Source organism: Eurosta solidaginis, chromosome 5 (assembly GCF_040869045.1).
Source record: "Eurosta solidaginis isolate ZX-2024a chromosome 5, ASM4086904v1, whole genome shotgun sequence".
Taxonomy (NCBI): Eukaryota; Metazoa; Arthropoda; class Insecta; order Diptera; family Tephritidae; genus Eurosta; species Eurosta solidaginis.
The window spans coordinates 154,978,251-155,003,156 of record NC_090323.1 but is presented as its reverse complement, the minus strand read 5'-3'; the positions used below and the strand labels follow the sequence as shown (position 1 = coordinate 155,003,156).

The 24,906-nt window shown below is 39.8% G+C and overlaps 1 pseudogene; it reads right to left on the bottom strand.

Annotated features, from left to right (window-relative positions):
- Nucleotides 1-1,330: 1,330 nt before the first annotated feature.
- Nucleotides 1,331-24,906, bottom strand: part of LOC137252917 (L-lactate dehydrogenase-like) — a 49,909-nt pseudogene continuing 26,333 nt past the window's right edge.

The window sequence follows — 24,906 nt, the reverse complement described above, 5'->3', positions numbered from 1 at the left end:
CTTTGGACTAGGTAGGCAATTGAAAAGTAAAGTCCTCTCTCGGCGAACGAAAATCATACTCTACAAGTCACTTATCGTACCCGTCCTGCTATATGGGGCAGAAGCATGGACCATGACAACAGCAGATGAAGCGCCTTTGGGAGTGTTCGAGAGAAAAGTTCTTCGAAAGATTTATGGACCTCTACGCGTTGGCGATGGCGAGTAACGAAGAAGATTTAATGATGAGCTGTACGAGCTATACGCAGACATCAACATAGTCCAGCGAATTAAAACGCAGCGGCTGCGCTGGCTAGGCCATGTTATGCGAATGAAAGATGATGCTCCGGCCAAGAAAGTGTTTCTATAGGAACTCGACTATGGAAGCAGAGGTAGAGGGCGGCCCCCACTCCGTTGGAAGGACCAGGTGGAAAACGATTTAGACTCCCTTGGTGTGACCAATTGGCGCCGGTTGGCGGATCGAAGGAGCGACTGGCGCGCCTTGTTGGACGGCCATAACCGTTTAGACGGTTAAGCGCCAATTAAGTAAGTAAGTAATTTACTTTCCGTTTATTTAACGACACAGCTGATCGTCGACAGACAAATATCGATACAAAATAGTTACTGAATAACGAAATCGTTATAGTTATCGATTCGCAAATAAAGCGATGGCAAATGTGGTTAACAAATTTAGTGATTTCCACTACTGGTCTGTATGAGATGTTTGGGTACAATGCCCTCTTATGCCCTTTTTCTAAGTTAAGGCAGTATTTTGACGAAATTTTATTGCAATCGGACTCACTGCCTATAAGTTACGTCAAAGAAAATATTAATTTATAAACATACATATCTACTGCTGTCTGGAATATCACCCTATACCGACTAACAGTTTAAAAACAGCCCATCTCATAGCACTTTTCAAAAACGCCCTATTTTAGTATTGGTTTCAAAAGCACACTATTACAAAATTAAGTTGACGAACGCCCAAAAAAAGTTCTCACGTCAAAATTTATTAAGTCTATGCTTAGACAAGATGCTATTAAAAAATATTGAGAAAGGACGTTTTTCAATAAAATTCGTCTTGTAACTAATTGTTAAATAGGACTTTCTTTGAACTGACAGCCGAGATAGTCAATATATTATAACATTTAAATTTATCTTTTTTGTATTGAAGGTCGAATCTTATGTTTTCTCCATAACGGTTACAGCAAATTTGAACCAAAATCGGCTAATACATAGTGACTACCAACGTTTCTTCATATCTACTATCTTTTTGGACAATGGTTACGCTATAACAAATTTTTCTTATATCATTTTCTTTCATTTTCCTTCTCCTTTCTTTGGTAGTTTATTATCAATAGATCTTGTTTGTAATATCTGCAGATTTACATAAATTCTCTTGTTCTCTTTCGCTTAGATTTAGTTGTACAAACGATGATGTGTCATTTGCCCCGATAATAACTGGTAATTGATAGGGAAACATCATGTTCGAGACCTTGCTGTCCCTTGCAAGCAAAATAAATAAGAATAATAGAGCCTCTCTGTCATTTTAATAATGTATAAGGCTACTCACTTTTGCCAATGTAGAAACAGTTGCCACTTTTTGTTGGTTATCCAAAATCATCGTTAAAACAGATGCTGTTGTGAGTACAATAGCCCAATTGGTATAACCTTTACCAGCAATTATATCGTATGCTGCTTTTTCTACATGCTTACCAACTTCACCCCACTTTTCGGTATCACCAGTAGTGTCAATGCATTTAGTACACCATCCACATTAACTATTGTAACGAATTTGCTGCAAATCCCCTTATTTGCCCTTTTGCTAGGTTCGTATCGCTAAACTGTTGAATAAATAACTCCAATATTGAATAATGGAAAAATGGCTTTTATTAAAATACTTCACAATAACACTCAAACTGTGCAACGAATAGCTTAATAACCAAACTGATAGCTTAAATGAAACTGACTTTCAAAATAATACTGCTATTGCTCGCTAGATATCGTCTTAGTCGTAACTGCTTGACAACTCAAATCAAACTGAATTCCAGCGCCTCTACATTTTCCTCGTTCGCATCTTCTAGAATCTACTAGCATTGTCCATGAGCTCTCAAACTTCTCGATTTTATAGCTTCTCTCATATCCCATGCTTGTATGTGTGAGCGACACTTCCACAATTATAATTGCCTACATTTAGGAGCATCTCAAATAAGATGTCTGCATATGGTTGTGCCTTGCTTCTCAGCTGCGTATACCTAAATATGTGTGGACATAATGATTGAATGATTGATGTGAATGTTTGTAGTTTACAGTCTCTCGCGCAAACATAGGCGTATAAGTAAATGCATCTGTGTGTGACATCTCTCGGCTGCCTTATATATGTGTATACATGATTTGATTATTGACGTAAATATCGCTTAGCATGGCCTTAGCATCGCCTTAGTGATGCAAATATCCGTGACACTGCCCTCCACCTAAGTCGGATCGGCCCGATCAGACAAATCTCTCGATCTAAACGCTGCTAATCTCTCCAAATGAACCACTTTCATTTTAGTTCGTGGTTTGGTAGTGGTTTGTATGCGGTACACTACATCGTTGATCCGGTTTACAACTTTGTATGGGCCTTCCCAGTTACACTGCAATTTTGGGGACAAACCTTTTTTTCGTTGTGGGTTGTATAGCAGCACCAAATTTCCTTCCTGAAACCCTTCTGAATTAATTGCTTTATCGTACCTCGCTTTCAGCTTGTCACTCATAATCTTTGCTCGTTGCCTTACCAGATCTTGTATCTCTCTCAGCTCTTCTTCCAAGACATCAGTGGATTTCTTGACATTCCTCTACGCATCGGCATCTATCCCATACTTCAAATCAGCTGGCAGTCGAAGATCATTGCCAAAAATTACCTTTGCGGGAGTTTGGCCCGTTGTGTCATGTACTGCCGATCGGTAGGCCATCAAGAATAATGATATGTGTGTATCCCAGTCCTTATGGTACTTGCCTACTACTTTCCTTAAATGCTCCTCCAATGTTCTATTGAAACGTTCCACCATACCATCGGACTGAGGATGCAATGCAGTTGTCCGTGTTTTTCGAATGCCCAACTTCTTGCACATTTCTTGGAACACAGCTGATTCAAAATTCCTGCTTTGGTCAGAATGTAACTCCATTGGTACACCATACCTTGCAACCCATTCGTTTTTAACCACTTCTGCTACTGTTTCTGCTTCTTGGTTTGGGATTGGGTATACCTCTGGCCATTTACTGAAATAATCCATAACCACCAGTACGTATTTGTTTCCGCGGTTGATAGTAGGAAATGGAAATGGATCTGCGACATCCATGGCGATCCTTTCAAATGGTGCACCTGAAATATACTGCTTCATCTGGCCATGACTTCGGGTTTTGGGCCCTTTCGCTCTGTTGCATACCTCGCAATTGGCAATCCACTCGGTGACCGACTGACGGCAACCAACCCAATAGAATCTCTGCTTAATTTTCTCGAGTGTCTTCGTGATTCCAAGATGACCTCCACTTGGACCATTGTGCAGCTCGCTGAGCACGTCAGGAATCCTCTTTCTGGGAACAACTATCAGTTTCTTCTTGCATTCACCATCCTCACTCTCCCATACTCGATGCAAACAACCGGATATCAATTCTAAACTGTTCCAATGTGCCCAATATGACTTCGCAATGGGACTCTCTGCTGACATCTCCTCTCTGCTTGGTTTTTCGCTTCGTTCGAGCCCTTGCATAACATGTGACATATCTGTATCTTCTAGCTGACACTTTCTTATTTGTTCCTTGTCCCATTCATCCGTACACGTTATAGTTATTAGCCGGACATCTATAATGTCTTCTTTAGCCTCGGCCTTTGAACAGTGCTTGCATTCCAAACTACATGGCCTTCGTGACATTGCATCGGCATTTCCATGGGTACTACCTTTTCGATGCCCAATGGAAAAGTCATAGCTTTGTAGTCGCTCGCTCCACCGTGCCAATTGTCCTTCCGGATTACGGAACTGCAGAAGCCATTTCAACGCTGCGTGATCTGTCCTGACACGGAATTAGTGATGGCTCGATATTTCGCTATTGGTGATTGCATCGCCGCTATTGACAAATCGCTAATAGCTATGGCTATTGCAATCCAAATATATCAGTGATTGGCTATTTTCCTTCATTCGATTCTTTTGAATGACAATCACCTCTGGCAGAATAGCGATTGGCGATTTTCCTTCAGCATGGAATTCTAATACTAATAGCATCGATGCAATCATCGATAGTGAGATATCGTTCATCATTGCTCATCTGTGTGCTTTACTTTCCGAAACAGCGAACGGAACAAAGCAAACTTGTGCAACAACTAGAACGACGACATTGTGAAGTCGGCTAGAAAAGCAGCGACGTGGTTTGGGTAATTTTTACAAACAAGCGAAAGATCGAACTCAAAAATAATCAACGCAAAGATCAAAGAGACCGCAAGGCACAACTCATTCAAGAGCAATTATCGAAGTGCAGAGGTATATAGAAGAAACTGTAATTGCACGAAAAGCTGATCCTTTTTTATGGTGGCAGAAAAACAATTACAAGTATCCCAATCTATCTCCTATAGCTCGCGAAAAGTTGGGGTGTTTAGGAACGTCGGTTCCCTGTGAAAGACTTTTTTCTCAAGCCGGCCTTATTTTAAGCGAGAGAAGAATGCGCTTAGATGATGAAAAGGCTAAAATGTTTATCTTTTTAAACGCCAATCATAAAATATAAAATTCGTTATATTTTGATTTTATATTTAAGTATTTATAATAAAATAATTAATATTTGTCAAAATATTAAACAAGCAATATAAGTTAATTTTAAAACTTTAATTTCATGAAATGTATAAAAGAAATGGAATGACTGAATTTTTTTTGTTTTTAATTACACTATGTGACGCCAAATAGACATGGGTCTTTAGACTTGGCTTAAGATTGATTGCCTGTGTTATTCATAAGTTCATACTTCTAGGCAGTAGCCGTTAACAGTTTTATAAAATTTGTGTTTTTGATGGTAAAATAAAATAATTATAGAGACATATATCACTCGTCTTATTGTAAACAGATTAACTCAAAATTTAAGGTTTTTGGGAGAATGCAATTCAAGATTTGTCATATGGTTTGTATATGGTTGAATTCTCCGGCTAATTTCTAGGGCACTGCAGTGGGTGGCTAATTTTCTGCTAAAGAATATTTTTGTAATAGTTTGAAGAATTTGCTATATTTTTCCTCTGTATTTTTCATTAAAAATTGATTCACTTTACTGTACAAATTTATGCAGCCAAATACAACTTTCAGAATAAATTCATACGGAGTATTTCTGAATACATCGGTGTAGTATAATATAGTAAATAAATCATGTTTTTATGGTGTTATATATACAGATTTATTTCGGGTTGATTCATCTTACATTTAAAAATCAAAGCATTTTCAATTAACAAAATTTATAAAACAAAGATGCATATACATTTATTTCAGCTAGTTTCATCTCATTGAGTGTAATACGAGTCTGAACATATTGTCGTCAGCCAGTTAATAATATATATCATAACATCTCAGAAAATTAGAATTTCACATTACATTAGTTTACAATTAAAGGTACATACTTTTTTCTTTTTATTCCAATTTTGGTTCATATATTCTAATAAAATTTAATTTAGTGTAAATTAATGCATAACATTCAATCTACTCTGGTAAAAAGACTTAAACATTCATTTTTTATATACAAGTATACAAATAATTGCAGATTCGCTTATTAAAGATAAATTAAAGCGATCGCCATAGCTGTAAAAAATAGCCATAGCTGTAAAAAATAGCCATACCTATATTCACTGATAGCTCAAAATCGCTCTTCTGTATGGAATCGCTTGTTGAAATAAAGCGATCGCTATAGCTATAAAAAATAGCCGATATTCAAAAATAGCCATATCTATTTTCACTGATAGCTCAAAATCGCCATATCGTCCATCACTACACGGAATCGTTGGCCGTAGAGGTATTTTTGAAAATGTTTAATGCACTCTATCAATGCCAACAGCTCTCTCTGCGTAACACAGTAGTTCCTCTCTGGTTTTCCAATCGAACGGCTGTAATATACAACTACCTTCTCCTGTCCATCGACCAGTTGTAATAAAACGCCTCCTATAGCATATCCACTCGCATCTGTATCTAGAATAAATGTTGCTCCTGGAATTGGATATGCTAACATTGGGGCAGTGCACAAACGCTCCTTCAATGTTTGGAAAGCCACTTCTTGCTCCTTCTTCCATTCAAAAGCTTTATTTTTTCTTGTAAGCTCATGGAGGCTATGGGCTACGCTGGAAAAATTTGGTACAAATCGGCGGTAATATGTGCACAGCCCAAGGAAACTTCTTAATTCATGTAGGGTCTGTGGTCTTGGCCAATCCTTTACAGCCTCTATCTTTTAGTTCGCAGTGCAGATGCCCTCTGTCGTTACCTTGTGACCCAAATAATTTACTTCCTTTTTAAACAGCGCACACTTTTTGGGACTTAACTTCAGACCAGCGCCAGCTATTCTTTGGAAAAATTCCTCCAAGTTCCTAAGATGTTCATCAAAATTCTTGCCCAATACGATGATGTCGTCCAGGTACACCAAGCATGTTTTCCAATGTAGTCCTTTCAGTACCTGGTCCATGAGTCTCTCAAAAGTATCTGGTGCATTACATAGTCCAAAATGGGTAGCTATCCTTTTTCGTTACGTCATTCAACTTCCGGTAGTCCACGCAAAACCTCATTTTTCCATCCTTCTTTTTTACAAGTACTACCGGTGGGCTCCGTGGACTAGCTGATGGTTCGATGACGCCGCTGTCGCTAATTTCTTGAATGATTTGACTCACAACTTCCCGCTTCGCCAGTGCAACACTACGTGGAGCTTGACGGATCGGCCTCGCATCTCCAGTGTCAATTTGATGTTTCACAACGTTGGTGCGGCCTGGTTTAGAATCATCCTGGTCAAATATGTTCGCGTACTTTAGGAGCAGTTGTTTTGCCTTACTCTGATATGCTTCCTCTAGCCCCTGCGTCCATGCCGTGATGTCATTTGAAAGATCAGTATTACTAGCTGAAACGTGTTCCTGGAGCTTTTCACAGTTAATAACTACTTCAGCCTCTTGGCATCTTCCCAAAATAGCTCCTTTAGTCAGTTTGAGTGGTGACTTGAACTCATTGAGTACTCTTACCGGAATACGTCCATCTTGTTTTGTCATAGCCAGGGTTTTTCCTACAAGTATGTTTAGTGCTGATTTGTTTGCTGCTTCGACAACCCACAATTTGTTTGTCCCACAATCTCCATCAATCTTTGCCCAAATGACTGCTTCGGATTTTGGTGGTATTTGCCGACTCTCTTCCACCAGCACTCGTTTACTGCTGTAGCCTCTCTCGTAGCCGAATTTAAGTGGTACATCCATGTTTTTATATCGCATCGTCCACTCCACTCGCAAGTCCACTCCAATTATGATTTCATTAACAATTTCTGCCACTATAAAATTGTGTACTACCGTGACGTTCCCAATTGCGACTTCACATTCTACTTCTCCAATTACCTGGGTGTCCTCTCCCGTGGCTGTACGTAATCTTGCTCCAAGCAATGGTCTTATCTTTTTGTTGACTAAATCTGCTCGAATGATGGAATGAAATGCACCCGTATCTACAGTCAGTAAACGTTCCTTTCCGTCCACATGTCCTCCAACAGTAAGATTACTCGATCTTCTTCCAATATGCGAGATAGAGATTATGGGGCATTCAATTGCGGGAGCCAGCTGTCGCCCCTTGCGGCTGACTCGATTTAGTTTAACGATTGAGTGGTCTTGGAGATTTGCTCATCACCTTCTGCTCTGCGTTTACGACCACCCACATTGTTGGAGCTATTGGGACCGCTGCTGCAATGTCGTGCAATATGACCTGGGTTGCCGCACTTGAAACATTTAATAACTCCGGCATTTTTCTGTTGTGATCCCTTCATTGCTTCCAAAATTGTGCCTACCCAATCTGGTCTTTCCACTTCCACACGATGAGCTTTGTATGCTAGTTTACTCAATAGTGAGGCCGTTTCCTGAGTCAATGCATGTGATACCGTTTCAGCAAATGTCAGCTTTGGGTTTGCGTATGTAGCTCGCTTCGTTTCCACGTCCCGTATGCCATTTATGAAACTCTGGATTTTTACCCTTTCAGTGTATTCCACGAGTGCGTCCGCATTTGCAAGATGAGCCAATCTTTCAATATCTGAAGCAAACTCCTGCAATGTCTCATTTGCTTTTTGGTAGCGGTTTTGCAACTCAATTTGGAATATCATTTTTCTATGCTCGCTTCCATAACGTCGTTCTACAGCAGCCATCAATGCTTCATAGTTGTTCCGCTCTCCTTCGGGAATCGTCTGTAGGATTTCCGCTGCTGGCCCCTTCAATGCCACGAACAGTGCAGCAACTTTATCTTCCGCATTCCAGTTGTTCACTGCTGCGGTCTTCTCAAACTGAACCGTCAAAAGATGGAGTTTTTACCTTCGTATTACTCGCTGAAGCAGCCGGCCGATTAAGTTGCAATTTCTGTATACGACCTCTCAACGCATCCACCTCTGCCTCGAATTTTTCTTCAAACTGCATTATTTTTTCGTCCACGCGCGCTTCGAGTTTTGATGATATACGCGCCTCTTGTGCTTCTAGTTGTACTGTTATGCGTGTCTCTTGTTCTTTCAGTTGGGTTGCCATATATGTCTTTTGTTCTTCCAGCTGTGATGACATATTTGTGGATATTTGTGATGACATTTCTGTTATACGTGCCTCTTGTGCTTCAATCTTCGCTGTTATACGGTTCTCCTGCGATTCCAGCTGATTTTCCATTTTGGATGTAATCTGCGTCGACATTTCTGACATACGCGTTTCTTGTGCTTCACTCTTCGATGTTATGCGTGTCTCCTGCGATTCCAATTGTGATGACATGTTGGTAGATATTTGTGATGACATTTCGGACATTTGTGCCGATATTGCAGCCAATATCATGTTCAGGTCTGTGTTCACCATTGTCTGCGGTGTTTCTTCCATTTTTGTTATTTCCTGGCCGTCAAGATGAAAGTCATACTCTTCCACATCAATTCCTTCTGCTTCCATTGCCTCTCGTAGCCGTGCCTGAAGTTCAAGTTTAACACCGCTTGTATTCAATCCACGGCTCTCCAACTCCTTCTTTAGTTGCTGGATCTTCAATTCACTGAACTTTGCCATGTCCTTGTTGTCCTCTGGAATTTATTCAACAATTCCTCTTCTGACACCAATTGTAACGAATTTGCTGCAAATCCTCTTATTTGCCTTTTTGCTAGGTTCGTATCACTAAACTGTTGAATAAATAACTCCAATATTGAATAATGGAAAAATAGCCTTTATTAAAATACTTCACAATAACACTCAAACTATGCAACGAATAGCTTAATAACCAAACTTAAATGAAACTGACTTTCAAAATAATACTGCTATTGCTCGCTAGATATCGTCTTAGTCGTAACTGCTTGACAACTCAAATCAAACTGAATTCCAGCGCCTCTACATCTGCGGCCTTTTATACTCTCTGGTTTCCTCGTTCGCATCTTCTAGAATCTACTAGCATTGTCCATGAGCTCTCAAACTTCTCAGCTATAACTAAAATTGCACGATTTTATAGCTTATCTCATACCCCATGCTTGTATGTTTGAGCGAGACTTCTACAATTATAATTGCCTACATTTAGGAGCATCTCAAATAAGATGTCTGCATATGGTTGTGCCTTGCTTCTCAGCTGCGTGTACCTAAATATGTGTGGACATAATGATTGAATTATTGATGTGAATGTTTGTAGTTTACAGTCTCTCGCGCACACATAGGCGTAGAAGTAAATGCATCTGTGTGTGACATCTCTCGGCTGCCTTATATATGTGTATACATGATTTGATTATTGACGTAAATATCGCTTAGCATGGCCTTAGCATCGCCTTAGTGATGGTATAGCTTAGAGATGCTAATATCCTTGACACTATTATATAACCATGTACAGAACTGGGCGCTACGCCAAGACGTTGTGATATGAAATAGCGAAATCTTGCTGTATCCAAATATGTGCCAGTGTTGAAAACACGTTCTTTTGGTAAGCCAAACAGTTTCCAGGCAGCGTAAGTTAGAACATCACATGGGTTGATCACAATAACTATTATAGCTTCGGGTGAATGTTTCACCAGGTCTGGTGTGATTTTTCGAAATATATCAATGTTTGTTTTGAGTAGATCCAAACGAGTTTGACTCTCCTTTTGACGTGCACCAGCTGTAACAACACAAACACTTGATTTCTCCGACGCTGTGAAGTAGCTGGAACCATACACTTTAGCAACACTGAGAAATATTGAGCCATGTTGCATATCTTTGGCTTCGGCTTGGACGAGCTTTTCATTGGCATCAATTATACAAACTTCACTTGCAATAGCTTGCGAAAGTGTGGCCATTACAACCGCGATCCCCACTTGACCGGAACCCACAACACTCAAGGGCCCATTACTGATACTTAGCATAGACTTGACTTGGCGTGAGAACTGTCACTTACAGTTCTGTTAAATGAACATTGCATGTTACTGATTACTCAAAACTTAGCAACACTTAACTTGACTTAGAAGTCTGTTGAATTTTGATTTGCTGTGTAAGTTCTAAGTGACGTTTACATTTTGAGATGCCTTTGTTTGTTTCCATTTCATTTTGAAATTTTGTCATACAAATTGACATTTATTTAAAAATAAATTTCAACGCTGATTATGATGCCAGGTTGTATGCGCCAAGTGGAGTATAATCGTGCCTAAGTTGCCAAGTTTACGCCAAGTCTATGCTAAGTATCAGTAATGGGGGCTTCACTCTCCGTTTGTTGCGTTTTGCTGGCTTTGAAACCTCTATAAAGAGTTTTTCGCGTATAGTTGTCGAATATTTTGTGTAAAGGAACAGGAATTCATATAGATAAGCCATTTGATAGATATTGAGAGATGAGAAAGGATATGTTAAACAAATTAAACTTACAATTTTTCTCTAATATCAATTACAAAAACCATTGTAAGCAATATGAGCAAAGCTCGCTAATTAAATACATATGATCAAATTAACTTAATATAAATATTCAAGTTCGAATTAAATGCTCTTCAGCGTTACTAATACAAATGCAGTATTGAGCTATCCATTATTATAGTAACTAACTTAAAGAATTTTAAGTAGAAAAAATACAAAATAAGGTTTTATAATTATACTCAGTTGAGCAGAGCTCACAGATTATATTAAGTTTGATTAGATAACGGTTGGTTGTACATATATAAAGGAATCGAGATAGATATAGACTTCCATATATCAAAATAATCAGGATCGAAAAAAAATTTGATTGAGCCATGTCCGTCCGTCCGTCCGTTAACACGATCCCTTGAGTAAATTTTGAGGTATCTTGATGAAATTTGGTATGTAGGTTCCTGAGTACTCATCTCAGATCGCTATTTAAAATGAACGATATCGGACTATAACCACGCCCACTTTTTCGATATCGAAAATTTCGAAAAACCGAAAAACTTCGATAATTCATTACAAAAGAGAGATAAAGCAACGAAACTTGGTAGATAAGTGGAATTTATGACGCAGAATAGAAAATTAGTAAAATTTTGGACAATGGGCGTGGCACCGCCCACTTTTAAAATAAGGTAATTTAAAATTTTGCAAGCTGTAATTTGGGAGTCGTTGAAGATATCTTGATGAAATTTGGCAGGAACGTTACTCCTATTACTTTATGTACGCTTAATAAAAATTAGCAAAATCGGAGAAGGACCACGCCCACTTAAAAAAAAAAATTTTTAGTAAAATTTTAACAAAAAATTTAATATCTTTACAGTATATAAGTAAATTATGTCAACATTCAACTCCAGTAATGATATAGTGCAACAAAATACAAAAATAAAAGAAAATTTCAAAATGGGCGTGGCTCCGCCCTTTTTCATTTAATTTGTCTAGGATACTTTTAACGCCATAAGTCGAACAAAAATTAACCAATCCTTTTGAAATTTGGCAGGGGCATAGATTTTACGACGCTAACTCTTTTCTGTGAAAATGGGCGAAATCGGTTGATGCCACGTACAGTTTTTATACACAGTCGTCGGTATGTCCTTCCGCATGGCCGTTAACACGATAAATTGAGCAAAAATCGACATATCTTTAATGAACTTAGTTCACGTACTTACTTGAACTCACTTTATCTTAGTATGAAAAATGAACGAAATCCGACAACGACCACGCCCACTTTTTCGTTATCGAAAATTACGAAAAATGAAAAAAAACCACAATTCTATACCAAATACGAAAAAAGGGATGAAACATGGTAAGGTAATTGGATTGTTTTATTGAAGCGAAATATAACTTTAGAAAAAACTTTATAATATGGTTGTGACACCTACCATATTAAGTAGAAGAAAATGAAAAAGTTCTGCAGGGCGAAATAAAAAACCCTTAAAATCTTGGCAGGTATTACATATATAAATAAATTAGCGGTATCCAACAGATGATGTTCTGGGTCACCCTGTTCCACATTTGGGTCGATATATGGAAAACGCCTTCACATATACAACTACAACCACTCCCTTTTAAAACTCTCATTAATACCTTTAATTTGATACCCATATCGTACAAACTCATCCTAGAGTCACCCCTGGACCACCTTTATGGCGATATCTCGAACAGGCGTCCACCTATAGAACTAAGGCCCACTCCCATTTAAAATACTCATTAACTCCTTTCGTTTGATACCCATATTGCACAAACGAATTCTAGAGTCACCCCTGGCCCACCTTTATGGCGTTATCTCGAAACGGCGTCCACCTATGGAACTAAGGAGTACTCCCTTTTAAAATACTCATTAACACCTTTCTTTTGATACCCATATTGTACAAACAAATTCTAGAGTCACCCCTAAATAAAAAAATAAATGTAAGGCGCGATAACCTCCGAAGAGATCTAAGGCCGAGCTTCTCTTCCAATTTGCGTCGTGCTCCTCTTGATTTTCCCTACAAATTGGCCGGAGGGGACCTACATGTTTTATGCCGACTCCGAACGGCATCTGCAAGGCAGATGAGTTTTCACTGAGAGCTTTTCATGGCAGAAATACACCCGGAGCGCTTGCCAAACACTGCCGAGGGGCGACCCCGCTTAGAAAAATTTTCTTCTAATTGAAAAACCTTATTTCTAAAATTTTGATGTTGCTTTGCCCGTAGAGTCACCCCTGGTCCACCTTTATGGCGATATTTCGAAAATGCGACCACCTATACAACAACCACCACTCCCTTTTAAAACCCTCATTAATACCTTTAATTTGATACCCATATCGTACAAACACATTCTAGAGTGACCCCTGGTCCTGGTCCACCTTTTTGGCGATATTTCGAAACGGCGTCCACCTATAGAACTAAGGCCCACTCCCTTTTAAAATACTCATTAACACCTTTCCTTTGATGCCCATATTGTACAAACAAATTCTAGGGTCACCCCTGGTCCACCTTTATGGCGATATCTCGAAACGGCGTCCACCTATGGGACTAAGGATTACTCCCTTTCAAAATACTTATTAACACCTTTCTTTTGATACCCATATTGAAAAAGCAAATTCTAGGGTCACCCCTGGTCCACATTTATGGCGATATCTCGAAACGGCGTCAACCTATGGAACTAAGGATTACTCCTTTTTAAAATACTCATTAACACCTTTCATTTGATACCCATATCGTACAAACGCATTCTAGAGTCACCCCTGTTCCACCTTTATGGCGATATCTCGAAAAGGCGACTACCTATACAACAACCACCACTCCCTTTTAAAACCCTCATTAATACCTTTAATTTGATACCCATATCGCACAAACACATTCTAGAGTCAAACCTGTTCCACCTTTATGACGATATTTCCAAACGGCATCCACCTATAGAACTAAGGCCCACTCCCTTTTAAAATACTCATTAACACCATTCGTTTGATGTCCATATTGTACAAACAACTTCTAGGGTCACCCCTGTTCCACCTTTGTGGCGATATCTCGAAACGGCGTCCACCTATGGAACTAAGGATTACTCCCTTTTAAAATACTCATTAACACCTTTAATTTGATGCCCATATTGTACAAACGCATTCTAGGATCAACCCTGATCCACCTTTATGGCTATGTCCCTAAATAGCGTCCACCTATAGAACTATGGCCCACTCCCTCATAAAATACTCTTTAATGCCTTTCATATAATACACATGTCATACAAACACATTCCAGGGTTTCCCTCGGTTAATTTTCCTACATGGTTATTTTCCCTTATGTTGTCACCATAGCTCTCAACTGAGTATGTAATGTTCGGTTACACCCGACCTTAACCTTCCTTACTTGTTTTAGTTTTTGTTGTTGTTGTAGCAGTGTATAATTTTAGTCGTAGACAACTGTAACGGGTTGAACACTTTAATTCTTTTTCTGGCAGTCACCGGGGTGACTGCGTCGGCCAAAAATAGTTGTAAAAATCGTCGGCCGAACTAGGGGTAAAAGAAATTTTATACGGCCAGCGGCATGGCTCCGAATTCTTTCCCAAAACGTTTAGTGAAAATTTCCTCAAGATCAGTTGAGTATTTTGGACACTTATAAATTATAAGTCCTTGCATAGACTGATGGAGTTTATATTATGAGAATTTTGCTCAACGAGCAAACTAAAAAAGCCTTATCAAAAATCAGGATCTATGTCACAAAATAACTTCGTCCTCTTGGCATACAGTAGAAGCTTTCTAGGACCTATGCTACTTTCTGCTTCTAGATATGAAAGATGTGCTACTCCCAATAGCTAGCGTCTTGCGAGCGCAAAGCGGAGCACAAAACGAGTTCGAAAGTTTTCTCGCTTGGTCGATCATTGCACATGATCTTACCTTATTTTAATCTCGCCCAATCTGATTGGGAAGTGTACCGTACATGCTTCGAGGGATGCTCTATTTTTACATAGCTAATCCCCTTTTTCATTTCCATCTATTCCCACGTCCCCTGGAACCTAATATACATACACGTTTACTTCTCCCTATCCCGAATCTCTTCAGGGACTACTTATACTTCTTCCATCGTTCACTTACCTTTTCTTCCACTTCCTATTTCAATCCCTTGAAGAAGTTTGAGAGACACTAATATATCAAAGAAAGCAGAGGAATTTAACAGAATTCTTGTGTTTGGTGTTTGGCAGAGAACTGAACAGAATTCTTGTGTTTGGCAGAGGAATTTAACAGTTAACAGAATTCTTTTTAGGGGCACTGGATTATCAGCTTTAAAAGTGCATTGCCCATACAAGGGTTAAGTAAGTTTAGGCGACATCTTTCGGATATAAGCACAAGAATTGTATGTGTTAGTGCAAAACATCGCTAAACCTCATTGTACCTATTCGACACAAGGTGCCGCAGCAAGCAGATAGCAGTGCGCTGCCCAGTCCAGTGTGAATTGTTTTTGTTAAAAATAAAAAATAAGATGACTCTGAATGAATTAATATGATTATGATATTAAAATATAACAAGTAAGGAAGATTAAGTTCGGGTGTAACCGAACATTACATACTCAGTTGAGAGCTATGGTGACAAAATAAGGGAAAATAACCAGGTAGGAGAATGAACCGAGGGTAATCCTGGAATGTGTTTGTATGACATGTGTATCAAAAGAAAGGTGTTAATTAGTATTTTAAAAGGGAGTGATCCTTAGTTCCATAGGTGGACGCCGTTTCGAGATATCGCCATAAAGGTGGACCAGAGGTGACCCTAGAATTTGTTTGTACGATATGGGTATCAAATTAAAGGGGTTAATGAACATTTTAAAAGGGAGTGGGCCTTAGTTCTATAGGTGGACGCCTTTTCGAGATACCGCCATAAAGGTGGACCAGGGGTGACTCTAGAAAGCGTTTGTACAATATGGGTATCAAACGAAAGGTGTTAATGAGTATTTCAAAAGGGCGGGGGGCTTAGTTCTATAGGTGGACGCCTTTTCGAGATATCACCATAAAGGTGGACCAGGGGTGACTCTAGAATGTGTTTGTACGATATGGGTATCAAATTAAAGGTATTAATAAGGGTTTTAAAACAGAGTGGTGGTAGTTGTATAGGTGGTCGCCTTTTCTAGATATCGGCATAAAGGTGGACCAGGGGTGACTCTAGAACGCGCTTGTACAATATGGGTATCAAACGAAAGGTGCTAATGAGTATTTTAAAAGGGAGTGGGGCTTAGTTATATAGGTGGACGCCTTTTCGAGATATCGCCATAAAGGTGGATCAGGGGTGACTCTAGAATGTGTTTGTACGATATGGGTATCAAATTAAAGGTATTAATGAGGGTTCTAAAAGGGAGTGGTGGTAGTTGTAAAGGTGGTCGCCTTTTCGGGATATCGGCATAAAGGTGGACCAGGGGTGACTCTATAATGCGTTTGTACAATATAGCTATCAAACGAAAGGTGTTAATGAGTATTTTAAAGGGAGTGGGCCTTAGTTCTATAGGTGGACGCCTTTTCGAGATATCGCCATAAAGGTGGACCATGGGTGAATCTAGAATGTGTTTGTACGATATGGGTATCAAATTAAAGGTATCAATGAGGGTTTTAAAAGGGAGTGTTGGTAGTTGTATAGGTGGTCACCTTTTCGAGATATCGGCATAAAGGTGGACCAGGGGTGACTCTATAATTTGTTTGTACGATATGGGTATCAAATAAAAGGTGTTAATGAGTATTTTAAAAGGGAGTGATCCTTAGTTCCATAGGTGGACACCGTTTCGATATATCGCCATAAAGGTGCACCAGGTGTGACCCTAGAATTTGTTTGTAAGATATGGGTATCAAATGAAAGGGATTAATGAGCATTTTAAAAGGGAGTGGGCCTTAGTTCTATAGGTGGATGCCTTTTCGAGATATCGCCATAAAGGTGGACCCGGGGTGACTCTAGAATGCGTTTGTACAATATGGGTATCAAACGAAAGGTGTTAATGAGTATATCAAAAGGGCGTGGGGCTTAGTTCTATAGGTGGGCGCCTTTTCGAGATATCGCCATAAAGGTGGACCAGGGGTGACTCTAGAATATTGTAACGAATTTGCTGCAAATCTTCTTATTTGCCCTTTTGCTAGGTTCGTATCGCTAAACTGTTGAATAAATAACTCCAATATTGAATAATGGAAAAAAATGGCCTTTATTAAAATACTTCACAATAACACTCAAACTGTGCAACGAATAGCTTAATAACCAAACTGTTAGCTTAAATGAAACTGACTTTCAAAATAATACTGCTATTGCTCGCTAGATATCGTCTTAGTCGTAACTGCTTGACAACTCAAATCAAACTGAATTACTTCTTACTCGCCTGCCCCGCTTTTATAGTTTACGCTGCATACTTCTAGGCTCTTCGATTTCCAGAACTTACTAGTTATTTCGGCTACAAAATCGCCAGCCACAACTACGTGCAAAAATTATTGCCCTCTCTTGTGACAACTGAGATAAGATATATGCATGTGTTTGTGCATTGCCGCTCCGCTGCTCGTATACGTACATATGTGTAGACGCAATTATTTATTCGTTTATGTAGATACATAATGTTTGAATTATTGATGTGAATGTTTGTAGTTTACAGTCTCTCGCGCATACATAGGCGCATAAGTAAATGCATCTGTGTGTGACATCTCTTTCGGCTGCCTTATATATCTGTATACATGATTTGATTATTGACGTAAATACTGCTTGGCATGGCCTTAGCATCGCCTTAGTGATGGTACAGCTCAGCGATGCCAATATCCGTGACACTGCCCTCCCCCTAAGTCTGATCGTCCCGATCAGACAAATTTCTCGATCTAAACGCTGCTAATCTCTCCAAATGAACCACTTTCATTTTGGTTCGTGGTTTGGTAGTGGTTTGTATGCGGTACACTACATCGTTGATCCGTTTTACAACTTTGTATGGGCCTTCCCAGTTACACTGCAATTTCGGGGACAAACCTTTTTTTCGTTGTGGGTTGTATAGCAGCACCAAATCTCCTTCCTGAAACCCTTCCGAATTAATTGCTTTATCGTACCTCGCTTTCATCTTGTCACTCATAATCTTTGCTCGTTGCCTTACCAGATCGTGTATCTCTCTCAGCTCTTCTTCTAAGACATCAGTGGATTTCTTGACATTCCTCTCCGCATCGGCATCTATTCCATACTTCAAATCAGCTGGCAGTCGAAGATCATTGCCAAAAATTACCTTTGCGGGAGTTTGGCCCGTTGTGTCATGTACTGCCGATCGGTAGGCCATCAAGAATAATGATATGTGTGTATCCCAGTCCTTATGGTACTTGCCTACTACTTTCCTTAAATGCTCCTCCAATGTTCTATTGAAACGTTCCACCATACCATCGGACTGAGGATGCAATGCAGTTGTCCGTGTTTTTCGAATGCCCAACTTCTTGCACATTTCTTGGAACACAGCTGATTCAAAATTCAGCATTTCCATGGGTACTACCTTTTCGATGCTCAATGGAAAAGTCATAGCTTTGTAGTCGCTCGATCCACCGTGCCAATTGTCCTTCCGGATTACGGAACTGCAGAAGCCATTTCAACGCTGCGTGATCTGTCCTGACACGGAATCGCTGGCCGTAGAGGTATTTGTGAAAATGTTTAATGCACTCTACCAATGCCAACAGCTCTCTCCGCGTAACACAGTAGTTCCTCTCTGGTTTTCCAATCGAACGGCTGTAATATGCAACTATCTTCTCCTGTCCATCGACCAGTTGTGATAAAACGCCTCCTATAGCATATCCACTTGCATCTGTATCTAGAATAAATGTTGCTCCTGGAATCGGATATGCTAACATTGGGGCAGTGCATAAACGCTCCTTCAATGTTTGGAAAGCCACTTCTTGCTCCTTCTTCCATTCAAAAGCTTTGTTTTTTCTTGTAAGCTCATGGAGGCTATGGGCTACGCTGGAAAAATTTGGTACAAATCGGCGGTAATATGTGCACAGCCCAAGAAAACTTCTCAATTCATGTAGGTTCCTTGCCCTCTGTCGTTACCTTGTGACCCAAATAATTGACTTCCTTTTTCAACAGCGCACACTTGTTGGGACTTAACTTCAGACCAGCGCCAGCTATTCTCTGGAAAACATCCTCTAAGTTCTTAAGATGTTCATCAAAGTTCTTGCCCAATACGATGATGTCGTCCAGGTACACCAAGCATGTTTTCTAATGTAGTCCTTTCAGTACCTGGTCTATGAGTCTCTCAAAAGTAGCTGGTGCATTACAAAGTCCAAAAGGCATCACTGTAAATTGCCAAAGACCATCACCGACACTGAAGGCTGTTTTCTCTTTATCTTCCTCCTTCACCTCCACTTGCCAGTAGCCGCTTTTCAAGTCCAGCGTGGAAAACCATTTCGTACCAGATAGCGAGTCCAGAGTGTCATCAATTCTTGGCAATGGGTAGCTATCCTTTTTCGTTACGTCATTCAACTTCCGGTAGTCCACGCAAAACCTCATTTTTCCATCCTTCTTTTTTACAAGTACTACCGGTGAGCTCCATGGACTAGCTGATGGTTCGATGACGCCGCTGTCGCTCATTTCTTGAATGATTTGACTCACAACTTCCCGCTTCGCCAGTGGAACACTACGTGGAGCTTGACGGATCGGCCTCGCATCTCCAGTGTCAATTTGATGCTTCACAACGTTGGTGCGGCTCTGAAATGCTTCCTCTAGCCCCTGTGTCCATGCCGTGATGTCATTTGAAAGATCAGTATTACTAGCTGAAACGTGTTCCTGGAGCTGTTCACAGTTAATAACTACTTCAGCCTCTTGGCATCTTCCCAAAATAGCTCCTTTAGTCAGTTTGAGTGGTGACTTGAACTCATTGAGTACTCTTGCCGGAATACGTCCATCTTGTTTTGTCATAGCCAGGGTTTTTCCTACAAGTATGTTTAGTGCTGATTTGTTTGCTGCTTCGACAACCCACAATTTGTTTGTCCCACAATCTCCATCAACCTTTGCCCAGATGACTGCTTCGGATTTTGGTGGTATTCGCTGACTCTCTTCCACCAGCACTCGTTTACTGCTGTAGCCTCTCTCGTAGCCGAAATTAAGTGGCACATCGATGTTCTTATATCGCATCGTCTTGCTTTGCATATCGATCTTGATGCCTTGGTTGATTAAGAAGTCCCCTCCAATTATGATTTCATCAACAATACCTGCCACTATAAAATTGTGAAGTACCGAGACGTTCCCAATTGCTACTTCACATTCTACTTCTCCAATTACCTGGGTTTTCTCTCCCGTGGCTGTACGTAATCTTGCTCCAAGCAATGGTCTTATCTTCTTGTTGACTAATTCTGATCGAATGATGGAATGGGATGCACCCGCATCTACAGTCAGTAAACGTTCCTTTCCATCCACATGTCCTCCGACAGTAAGATTGCTTGACCTTCTTCCAATTTGCGAGATAGAGATTATGGGGCATTCAATTGAGGGAGCCAGCTGTCGCCCCTTGCGGCTGACTCGCTTTAGTTTAACGATTGAGTGATTTGGAGATTTGCTCGTCTCCTTCAGCTCTGCGTTTACGGCCACCCACATTGTTGGAACTATTGGAATTGCTACTGCAATTACGTGCAATGTGACCTGGGTTACCGCACTTGAAACATTTCATAACTCCGGCATTTTTCTGTTGTGATCCCTTCAGAGCTTCCAAAATTGTATCTACCCACTCTGGCCTTTCTACTTCCACACGATGAGCTTTGTATGCTGGTTTACTCAATAATGACGCCGTTTCCTGAGTCAATGCATGGGATACCGTTTCAGAAAATGTTTGCTTTGGGTTCGCGTATGTGGCTCGCTTCGTTTCGATGTCACTTATGCCATTTATAAAGCTCTGAATCTTCACTCTTTCCGTGTATTCCACGGGTGCATCCGCATTTGCAAGATGAGCCAATCTTTCAATGTCCGAAGCAAACTCCTGCAAAGTCTCGTTAGCTTTTTGGTAGCGGTTTTGCAATTCTATTTGAAATATCTGTTTCCTGTGTTCGCTTTCGTATCGCCGTTCTACAGCAGCCATCAATGCGTCATAACTGTTCCGTTCGTACTCTGGAATAGTCTGTAAGATTTCGGCAGCTGGTCCTTTCAATGCTACGAAGAGTGCGGCAACTTTATCTTCCACATTCCAGTTGTTCACTGCTGCGGTCTTCTCAAACTGTAGCTTAAAGACCTGGAAAGGAACAGAACCGTCAAAGGATGGTGTTTTTACCTTTGAATTACTAGTTGAGACTGCTGGGCGCTTCAGTTGCAACTGCTCGATACGTCCTCTCAAAGCATCCACCTCGGCCTCGATTTTTTTTTCAAACTGTAAAATTTTTGTATCTTGCGCCTCCAACTTCGAGGAAATACGTCCTTCTTGCTCTTCCAGTTGAGCAGAGATTTGCGATGATATCTGTGCTGAAATTTGAGCCGACATTTCGGATATCCGTGCCTCTTGTGCTTCAATCTTCGCTGTTATACGGTTCTCCTGCGATTCCAGCTGAGATGACATTTGCGACGACATTTCGGATATACGCGTTTCTTGTGCTTCCATCTTCGATGTAATCTGTGTCGACATTTCTGACATACGCGTTTCTTGTGATTCCATCTGGGATACCATATATGTCTTCTGTTCTTCTAGTTGAGATGACATATACGTTTTCTGTTCTTCTAGTTGTGATGACATATTTGTGGATATTTGTGATGACATTTCTGTTATACGTGCCTCTTGCGCTTCCAGTTGTGATGCCAATTGCGACGACATTGATGCTACTGTCGATGTTTGTGCAGATATTGCAGCCAATATCATGTTCAAGTCTGTGCTCGTAACTGTCTGCGATGTTTCGTTTTTCTCTTCAATTTTTGTTGTTGTTTCGTCCCCATCAGGATAAAAGACAAACTCGTCCACATCAATTCCTTGCGACTCCATTACCTCTCGTAGCCGTGCTTGAAGTTCGATCTTATTGCCGGTTGTATTTAATCCACGGTTCTCCAACTCCTTTTTCAGTTGCTGGATCTTCAATTCACCGAACTTTGCCATGTCCTTGTTGTCCTCTGGAATTTATTCAACAATTCCTCTTCTGACACCAATTGTAACGAATTTGCTGCAAATCTTCTTATTTGCCCTTTTGCTAAGTTCGTATCGCTAAACTGTTGAATAAATAACTCCAATATTGAATAATGGAAAAAAATGGCCTTTATTAAAATACTTCACAATAACACTCAAACTGTGCAACGAATAGCTTAATAACCAAACTGATAGCTTAAATGAAACTGACTTTCAAAATAATACTGCTATTGCTCGCTAGATGTCGTCTTAGTCGTAACTGCTTGACAACTCAAATCAAACTGAATTACTTCTTACTCGCCTGCCCCGCTTTTATAGTTTACGCTGCATACTTCTAGGCTCTTCGATTTCCAGAACTTACTAGTTATTTCGGCTACAAAATCGCCAGCCACAACTACGTGCAAAAATTATTGCCCTCTCTTGTGACAACTGAGATAAGATATATGCATGTGTTTGTGCATTGCCGCTCCGCTGCTCGTATACGTACATATGTGTATACGCAATTATTTATTCGTTTATGTAGATACATAATGATTGAATTATTGATGTGAATGTTTGTAGTTTACAGTCTCTCGCGCATACATAGGCGCATAAGTAAATGCATATGTGTGTGACATCTCTTTCGGCTGCCTTATATATGTGTATACATGATTTGATTATTGACGTAAATACTGCTTGGCATGGCCTTAGCATCGCCTTAGTGATGGTACAGCTCAGCGATGCCAATATCCGTGACAATATGTTTGTACGATATGGGTATCAAATGAAAGGTGGTAATGAGTATTTTAAAAGGGCGTGGGGTTTAGTTCTATAGGTGGATGCCTTTTCGAGATATCGCCATTAAGGTGGACCAGGGGTGACTTTAGAATGTGTTTGATCGATATGGGTATCAAATTAAAGGCATTAATGAGGGTTTTGAAAGGGAGTGGTGGTAGTTGTATAGGTGATCGCCTATTCGAGACATCGCCATAAAGGTGGACCAGGGGTGACTCTAGAATTAATTTGTACGATATGGGTATCAAATGAAAGGTTTTAATGAGTATTTTAAAAGTGGGTGGGCCTTAGTTCTATGGGTGGACGCCTTTTCGAGATATCGCCATAAAGGTGGACCAGGGATGACTCTAGAATTTGTTTGTACGATATGGGTATCAAATGAAAGGTGTTAATGAGTATTTTAAAAGGGAGTGGGCCTTAGTTCTATAGGTGGACGCCTTTTCGAGATACCGCCATAAAGGTGGACCAGGGGTGACTTTAGAATTTTTTTACGATATGGGTATCAAATGAAAGGTGTTAACGAGTTTTTTAAAAGGGAGTGGGCCTTAATTCTATAGGTGGACGCCTTTTCGGGATATCGTTATAAAGGTGGACCAGGGTTGACTCTAGAATTTGTTTGTACATTATGGGTATCAAACGAAAGGTGATAATGAGTATTTTAAAAGGGAGTGGGCCTTAGTTCTATAGGTGGACGCCTTTTCGATATATCGCCATAAAGGTGGACCAGGGGTGGCTCTATAATGTGTTTGTACAATATGGGTGTCAAATTAAAGGTATTAATAAGAATTTTAAAAGGGGGTGGTGGTAGTTTTATATGTGAAGGCGTTTTCGAGATATCGACCAAAATGTGAACCAGGGTGACCCAGAACATCATCTGTCGGGTACCGCTAATTTATTTATATATGTAATACCACGAACAGTATTCCTGTCATGATTCCAAGGGCTTTTGATTTCGGCCTGCAGAACTTTTTCATTTTCTTTTACTTAATATGGTAGGTGTCACACCCATTTTACAAAGTTTTTTTCTAAAGTTATATTTTGCGTCAATAAACCAATCCAATTACCATGTTTCAACCTTTTTTTCGTATTTGGTATAGAATTATGGCACTTTTTCCATTTTTCGTAATTTTCGATATCGAAAAAGTGGGCGTGGTCATAGCCACATTTCGGCCATTTTTTATGCCAATAGAAAGTGAATACAGATAATTATGTGAACTGAGTTTAGTAAAGATATATCGATTTTTGCTCAAGTTATCGTGTTAATGGCCGAGCGGAAGGACAGACGGTCGACTGTGTATAAAAACTGGGCGTGGCTTCAAACCGATTTCGCCCTTTTTCACAGAAAACATTTATCGTCCTAGAATCTAAGCCGCTACCAAATTTTACAAGGATTGGTAAATTTTTGTTCGACTTATGGGATTAAATGTATCCTAGACAAATCAAATGAAAAAGGGCGGAGCCACGCCCATTTTGAAATTTTCTTTTATTTTTGCATTTTGTTGCACCATATCATTACTGGAGTTGAATGTTGACATAATTTACTTATATACTGTAAAGATATTAAATTTTTTGTAAAAATTTCACTAAAAAAAAAAAATTTTTTTAAAAGTGGGCGTGGTCGTTCTCCGATTTTGCTAATTTTTGTTAAGCATACATATAGTAATAGAAGTAACGTTCCTGCCAAATTCCATCATGATATCTTCAACGACTGCCAAATTACAGCTTGCAAAACTTCTAAATTACCTTCTTTTAAAAGTGGGCGGTGCCACGCCCATTGTCCAAAATTTTACTTATTTTCTATTCTGCGTCATAATTTCAACGCACCTACCAAGTTTCATCGCTTTATCCCTCTTTGGTAATGAATTATCGCAATTTTTCGATTTTTCGAAATTTTCGATATCGAAAAAGTGGGCGTGGTTATAGTCCGATATCGTTCATTTTAAATAGCGATCTGAGATGAGCGCGCAGGAATCTACATACCAAATTTCGTCAAGATATCTCAAAATTTACTCA